Source organism: Gossypium arboreum, chromosome 3 (genome assembly GCF_025698485.1).
Source record: "Gossypium arboreum isolate Shixiya-1 chromosome 3, ASM2569848v2, whole genome shotgun sequence".
NCBI lineage: Eukaryota > Viridiplantae > Streptophyta > Magnoliopsida > Malvales > Malvaceae > Gossypium > Gossypium arboreum.
In genome coordinates, this window is record NC_069072.1 from 101,598,334 (window position 1) to 101,605,630 (window position 7,297).

The 7,297-nt window shown below is 37.3% G+C and overlaps 1 non-coding gene across 1 annotated transcript; it reads left to right on the forward strand.

The window, feature by feature from the left end:
* The first annotated feature begins 5,066 nt into the window (after nucleotides 1-5,066).
* LOC128291052 (small nucleolar RNA R71) lies at nucleotides 5,067-5,173 on the forward strand. Its single transcript, XR_008280829.1, has one exon. It is a non-coding gene; the product is annotated as a small nucleolar RNA R71 (small nucleolar RNA).
* The last annotated feature ends 2,124 nt before the right edge of the window (nucleotides 5,174-7,297 follow it).

Consider the following 7,297-nt stretch of genomic DNA (forward strand, 5'->3'; position numbering starts at 1 on the left):
TTTTGACAGTTTCAACCACGGGTGGTAGGCACGGGTGTGTTGCACACCCGTGTTAATTTGTCAGTTTTATCCATGGGAGGTGGGCATAGGCGTACTAACTGCCCGTGTTAATTCGTTCACTTCTCCCGCGCTCTTGTTTATATGCCTACGCCCATGCTAATTTCTCAGTTTCGACCACGATTTATAGACACTGTCGTGTTGTACGCCCGTGTTGATTTGGCAGGATTGCCCACGGCTATGTTGCACGGCCGTGGCAATTATCAAATCTTGTGTTTTGGGAAAAATTTTGCTCTGTTTTCACACGGCCGTATTGCACAACCGTGTCTTTGCCCGTGGTATGAGCACGGCTTAAGGGATACCCGTGGGTTTGGCCGTGATTGCCCTTATCAAATGTCAACATTTCCTGCAATTAGACTATGAATAGTTAAAGAAAAATTAAACCTTATTTAGTGAGGTTAGTGCTTGGGTTGCCTCCCAAGAAGCACTTATTTAGAGTCTAAGCTCGACTATACCTTGTGGGTATATTTAGGGGAGTTCGTGGAGCCGTAGCTCCTCTCTATCATCTTTGAAATTCTCACCATTGTAAAATTTTAGGCGATGTCCATTTACCTTGAAAGTGCCTTGTGATGGGTGACTTACCTCTATTGTGCGATATTGAAAGACATTTTAGACTAGGAAAGGACCTAACCATCATGATTTAAGCTTCCCCGGGAACAATATGAGCCTTGAGTTATACAACAGGACAAGATCTCCCACTTCAAATTGCTTGCGTTGTTTTAAATGAGCGTCGTGGTGGCGCTTCGTTGCTTCCTTGTATAGGCGTGAATTCTCATATGCATTGGTTCACCACTCATATTATAGCCCAGAATGTCTTGTGTTCTAACTCAAATGGTAGATGAAAACTTTTTCCATAAACAAGTTTGTAAGTGATGTTCCTATGGGGGTCTTAAAAGCGGTTCTATAAGCCCATAAAACATCATCTACTTTCAGCGCCCAATCCTTCCTGTTTAACTCTACTATCTTTTCTAGGATACGTTTAAGCTTTTGGTTTGCTACTTCGACTTGGCCACTTGTTTGAGGGTGGTAAGGGGTGGCTGTTTTGTGGTGAACACCGTATTTCTTAAAGGTCTTGTCAAATTGGGCGTTACAAAAATGAGTACCCCTATCACTGATAATTACTCTAGGTGTTCCAAATCGAGAGAAAAGTTTTTTAAAGAATCATACTATTACTCTAGCATCATTAGTAGGTAAAGCTAGGGCTTCAACCCATTTGGACATGTAATCAACAGCAACTAAGATGTACTTATTCCCAAATGAACTAGGTAATGGTCCCATGAAGTCGATACCCCAAACGTCAAATATTTCACATGTGAGCATATATGTCTAAGGCATTTTATCACGTTTGGCAATATTACCTATCCGTTGGCATTTGTGACAAGAAGTAACATACCTGTTGGCGTCTTTGAATAGAATGGGCCAATAAAAACCTGATTCGAGGATTTTATGTGCGGTCTTATTTCCACTGTAATGTCCTCCAGTCGGTCTTGAATGGCAATGTTTCAAGATCTTCAATGCTTCTATCCTTGTAACGCATCTCATAACGACTTGATCTACACATATAAGGAAAAGAAAAAGGTCTTCCCAAAAGAAGTTTTTTCACATTAGTAAAGAATCGCTTCTTTTGCTGATGTGTCAACCCTTTTGGGATAATGTTAGTGGCTAAAAAATTTGTAATGTCTATAAACCAAGGTACCTCAGAATCGGATATAGCAAAAAAATTATTCTTCAGGGAATGAATCATTTATTTTAACGTCATCTAGCTCTTTGGTACATAAATTTTCAAGCCTGGAGAGATGGTCAGCCGTGAGATTTTTAGCTCCTTTCTTATCCTTAATCTCCAAGTCAAATTCTTGGAATAATAAAATCCATCGAATGAGTCGAGGTTTTGCATCAGTTTTAGTCAAAAGGTAGCGAGGAGCAGAATGATCAGTATAAACGACAACTTTAGACAATATTAGATATGGCCTAAATTTATCGAATGCAAAAATGATAGCTAGCAGCTCTTTCTCCATAGGGGTGTAGTTTTCTTGTGCGGCTGTCAAAGTTTTGCTAGCATAATAGATAGGTTGAAAATGTTTATCTCTTCACTGTCTTAAAACTGCACCTACTGCAAAATCACTCGTATCACACATTAGTTCAAAAGGTGAATTCCAATCAGGTGCAATTATAATTGGAGCTTTAGTTAGTTTATCTTTTAAAGTATTAAATGCTTCTAAACATTCATGGTCGAAATTAAAAGGCACATCTTTTTCTAGTAATTTAGTCAAAGGTTTAGCTATATTAGAAAAGTCTTTAATAAATCTTCTATAAAACCCATCATGTCCTAAAAAGCTTCTAATAGCCTTAACCGAATTAGGGGGAGGTAGTTTTTCAATGGTTTCAATTTTAGATTTATCAACCTCAATCCCTTTACTAGAAATTTTATGTCTTAAACAATACCTTCTTGAACCATAAAGTGACATTTTTCCCAGTTAAGCACAAGGTTTGTTTCCTCACATCTGATCAGTACTCATTTTAAATTTTTAAGGCAAGGATGGAAAGAGTTACCAAAAACCAAGAAATCATCCATAAATACCTCCATGACGTCTTCTACGAGTTCATCAAAGATGGCCATCATGCAGCACTGAAAAGTAGTAGGAGCATTACATAATCCAAAAGGCATTCCATGATAAGCAAACGTACCGTATAGACATGTAAATGTTGTCTTTTCTTGATCTTCAGGAGCTATTGGGATTTGAAAATAGCCAGAAAGTCCGTCTAAAAAGCAGTAGTACATGTGCCCTAACAATCTTTCCAACATTTGGTCAATGAATAGAAGGGGGAAGTGATCTTTTCTCGTGGCATCATTTAGCTTCCTATAATCAATGCAAACTCTACAACCTGTGACAGTCCTTGTTGGGATTAATTCATTCTTCTTATTGGTTACAACAGTCATGCCTCCTTTCTTAGGAACAACCTGCACTAGACTTACCCAAGAATTGTCAGAAATAGGATAAATAATTCTAGCATCTAGGAGTTTAATTATCTTAGCTTTAACAACTTCCTTCATGTTAGGGTTCAGTCATCTTTGGGCTTGCACGCATGGCTTATATTCATCTTCCATTAAAATTTTGTGGGTGCAAAAAGAAGGGCTGATCCTTTTAATGTCAGAAATTTTCCAAGCTATGGCCCTTTTATGCTCTCTTAAGAATTGGAGTAATTTCTCTTTCTCTTTGGGTTGCAAGTTAGACGTAATAATTACGGGTAATGTAGAGTTATTTCCAAGGAATGCATATTCCAAGTGATTCGGTAATTGTTTAAGTTCCAGTTTGGGAGGTTCTTCAATAGAGGGTTTTTGCTTAAGTTCATCATTTACCTTAATACCCTCATATTCTGCTGGTCTTGGGGAAGGTTCATTGAAATTCAATTCAGTTACTATCTCAAAATTATCATCCCCCTCCTCTCTTTGGGCAAGACATAGTTCCAATGTGTCCTTATGTATGATTTCTTGAAAAGAATCTTAAGTAGCATGATCAATAGAGTCAATAAAATAACATGAGTCATCATGTTCCCTAGAAAATCTCATAGCATCATAAATTTTAAAGATAATCTCTTCGTCACCTACTCTAAGTACCAATTTACCATCACCCACATCAATAACAGCCCTAGCAGTGGCTAAAAATGGACGACCTAAGATTAAAGGCACTTCAACATCCTCATCCATGTCTAGCACAATGAAATCAACAGGGAATATAAATTTATCTACTTTTACAAGTACATCCTCTATACTTCCCCTAGGATATTTAACAGATCTATCAGCTAATTGAATACTCATCCTAGTGAGTTTAGGTTCCCCAAGACCAAGTTGTTTAAACATTTTATATGGCATCAAATTAATGATAGCGCCTAAATCAGCTAGTGCCTTATTAATATTCAAACTACCAATTAAGCAGGAAATAGTAAAACATCCTGGGTCTTTCAGTTTGGTTGGCAGTTTATTTTGGAGTATGGCCGAGCACTCCTCATTAAGTTCCACTGTAGATAAGTCTTCAAACATCCTTTTGTTTGTTAGAAGCTCCTTTAAAAATTTTGCATATGTAGGCATCTGCGATATAGCTTCAACAAAAGGTAAGTTAATATGTAGTTATTTAAAAAGTTCAAGAAATTTACCGAATTGTGTATCCATGCGGTCTTTCTTCAACTTTGATGGATATGGGATTGGTGGTTTATATTCTTTTGGTATTCGATTGTTATTGTTTTCGGGTTTTTCCTCCTCTCTTTTGTCTCTTTTAGCTTTTTGTGGTGGCTTCTTGTCGGATTCAACTAACACCTTCCCACTCCTTAGTGTAACTGCTTTTACATGCTCTTTTGGATTGGGTTTGGTGTTACTAGGTAAACTTCCTAGTGGTCTTTCTGAAATCATCTTAGCCAGCTCCTTAATTTGATTCTCGAGTCCTTGGATCGACGCTTGCTGATTTTTAAGTGTAGTTTTAGTGTTTTAGAAATGGGTTTCTGCTACTGAAATAAATTTTGAAATCATCTCCTCAAGGATCGACTTTTTCTCTTGCTGGTAAAGTTGTTGTTGGAAGCCTGGAGGATGTTGTGGTCTCTGATTTCCTTGGCCTCCCCATGAGAAATTTAGGTGGTTCCTCCAACCTGCATTGTAAGTGTTATTATAATGATTATTTTGAGGTCAAAGATTATTACCCATTAAATTTAGTTGCTCGTGTTCCATGTTGTGGCCATAAGGTAGGTATTCTGAATTGCTCGTTCCACCTCCATTTGTATTGCATTGCATTACTGGGTGTACCTGTGAAGAGCTAAGTAAACCATCAATTTTTTATTCAAAAGTTTTACCTGATTAGAGAGCACGGTGATCGAATTGGCATTAAATACACCGGCTGCTTTCGTTGGCTTTGCCCTTATGACTTGCTATATTGATAGTCCCACCAGCGGCTGCGTCAACCATCTGTCTAGTCGAAGGATTTAGGCCATTGTGAAAAGTTTGAACTTGTAGCCAGAGTGGTGATCCATGGTGAGGGCACCTTTTCAACAGATCCTTGTATCTCTCCCATGCATCGTAGAGTGTTTCTAGATCCATCTGCACAAAAGAAGAGATGTCATTCCTTAACTTAGCTATTTTAGCCGACAAAAAATATTTAAGTAAAAACTTTCCGGTCATTTGTTACCAAATAGTGATTGACCCTTATGGTAATGAGTTCAACCACCGTTTGGCTTTGTTCCTCAATGAAAAGGGGAATAACCGATAGCGAATGGCATCATCAGAAATGCCATTGATTTTAAAAGTGTCACAAAACTCCAGAAAATTTGCCAAGTGATTATTTGGATCCTCATCTTGCAAACCATCAAACTGAACAAATTGCTGTATCATTTCAATCGTGTTACGTTTCAGTTCAAAATTATTTGCAGCAATAGCAGGTCTAACTATACTTGACTTAGTTCCTGTTAAATTCAATTTAGTATAATCATACATAGTGTGTGGAGCAGGATTTTGATTTACTAGATCAGCAACAATCGTAGGAGGTAACGAGTTTTCCTGATTTTCAGCCATCTCCTCGGTTGAGGTGTGGATATCGTCTTCTTGCTCTTCCTCTGTGTATCTTAGGCTTCACCTTATTTCTCTTCAGTTTCTGCGAGTTGTGTGATCGATCTCACTATCAAAAAGTAATGGTCCCGATGGGTTTCTTCTAGTCATACACTATAAAAACTTGCCAGAAGCGAATAAACGAAAAATTAGAAAAGAAAATAAAATTTTAAATTGCAATAAAAGTAAAATGGCTAAAGTAATAAAAATTGAGTGTTCCTAATATCTTAGTTCCCCGGCAACGGCGCCAAAAACATGATCTTGATGATTTGAACAGTAATAAGTTTTAAAAAAAAATTTATAATTGACCGTTCTTGAAAACTAACTATTATCACAACAAAGGCAAGCGCACCTTATCGAACAGTAGTATAGTTTATGGCAAGACTGGAGTGTCGAACCTAAAGGAACCAAGAGTTCTAGTATTAACTTTCTCTTTATTTTTTAGCCTAAAAATAAAGGGTTTGTTTTATCTAAACTAATTGCTAAACTAAGAATGCACAGAAAGTGAATTGGGGAAATAACTTTTGGGAAAACTGAATGATTTGGACAATACCTAAGGAAAAATCCACCTAAGCTTCACTTGTTATTTGACTCTGCATCAGACGATTTATTCATTTGACTTGATCTGTAGAAATCCCTAATTTATATTATTATCTCTCTTGAGACTAACAACGTCTAACGCTAGGTTGATTAATTGAAATCTCTTTCTAATTAGCCCCCTAGTGTTGCATTAACTCGATCTATGGATTCCCTTATTAGGTTTCACCCTAATCCAGTAAAATCTTGTCACCCTATCTCTAGGCGTGCAATCATCTCTTCTCAATTATGCTAGGTCTACTCTTAGACAGGGACTTTTTCTCCTCTAAATCAGCACATCAATACTTGAGTCAATATCCTGGAATATTAAAGCAAGAATTAAGAACACATAATTAAGAACAAGTTAAATATTTATAATACAATTCAGATAATAATAACAAGATCCGTATTAGGTTTCATTCCTTTTAGGTATTTAGGGGTTTTAGTTCATATTTATGAAAGAAAACATCTCAAAAGAATAATGATAACAAAACATAAAGAAAACCCAAGAACTTTTGAGGGGAATTGAAGGGAGATCTTCAGTCTTGAAGGTGAATCTGGCTTCTGAGATGGATCTATCGGCTTTCTTCGAGTAATTCCTTGCCTCTTACTCCGCGTGTGTCCTCTAATCCTCCTCTAGTGCGTTTAAATAGGCTTTAGAATGTCTAAAAGCCCTCAAGAGTGGCCTTTTCCGAATAGGACTAAACTTGGGCTTCATAGGGACACGCCTGTGTGACACGTCCATGTTTGATTTCTTCAATCCGTGTTTAAGGCTGTTAAATAGACACGGGCGTGTTGTCTACCCATGTAAGTCGTGCTTGATTCTTCTAAAAGACACGGGCATGTGGTTTGCCCGTGTACAAAAGTCCAGGCCGTGTTGATTTCACATGTTGGTCCATTTTCTCCATTTTCAGCTCATTTCTCGCTCTTTTTACTTTTCTATGCTCACCTAAGTATAAAACATGAAATTAAAGGATTAGGAGCATCAAATTCACCTAATCTAAGGAGAAATCATCCATAAATGTGCTAAGCATGGGATAAAAATATGTATAAATTGCGGTTTATCAATTACCATCA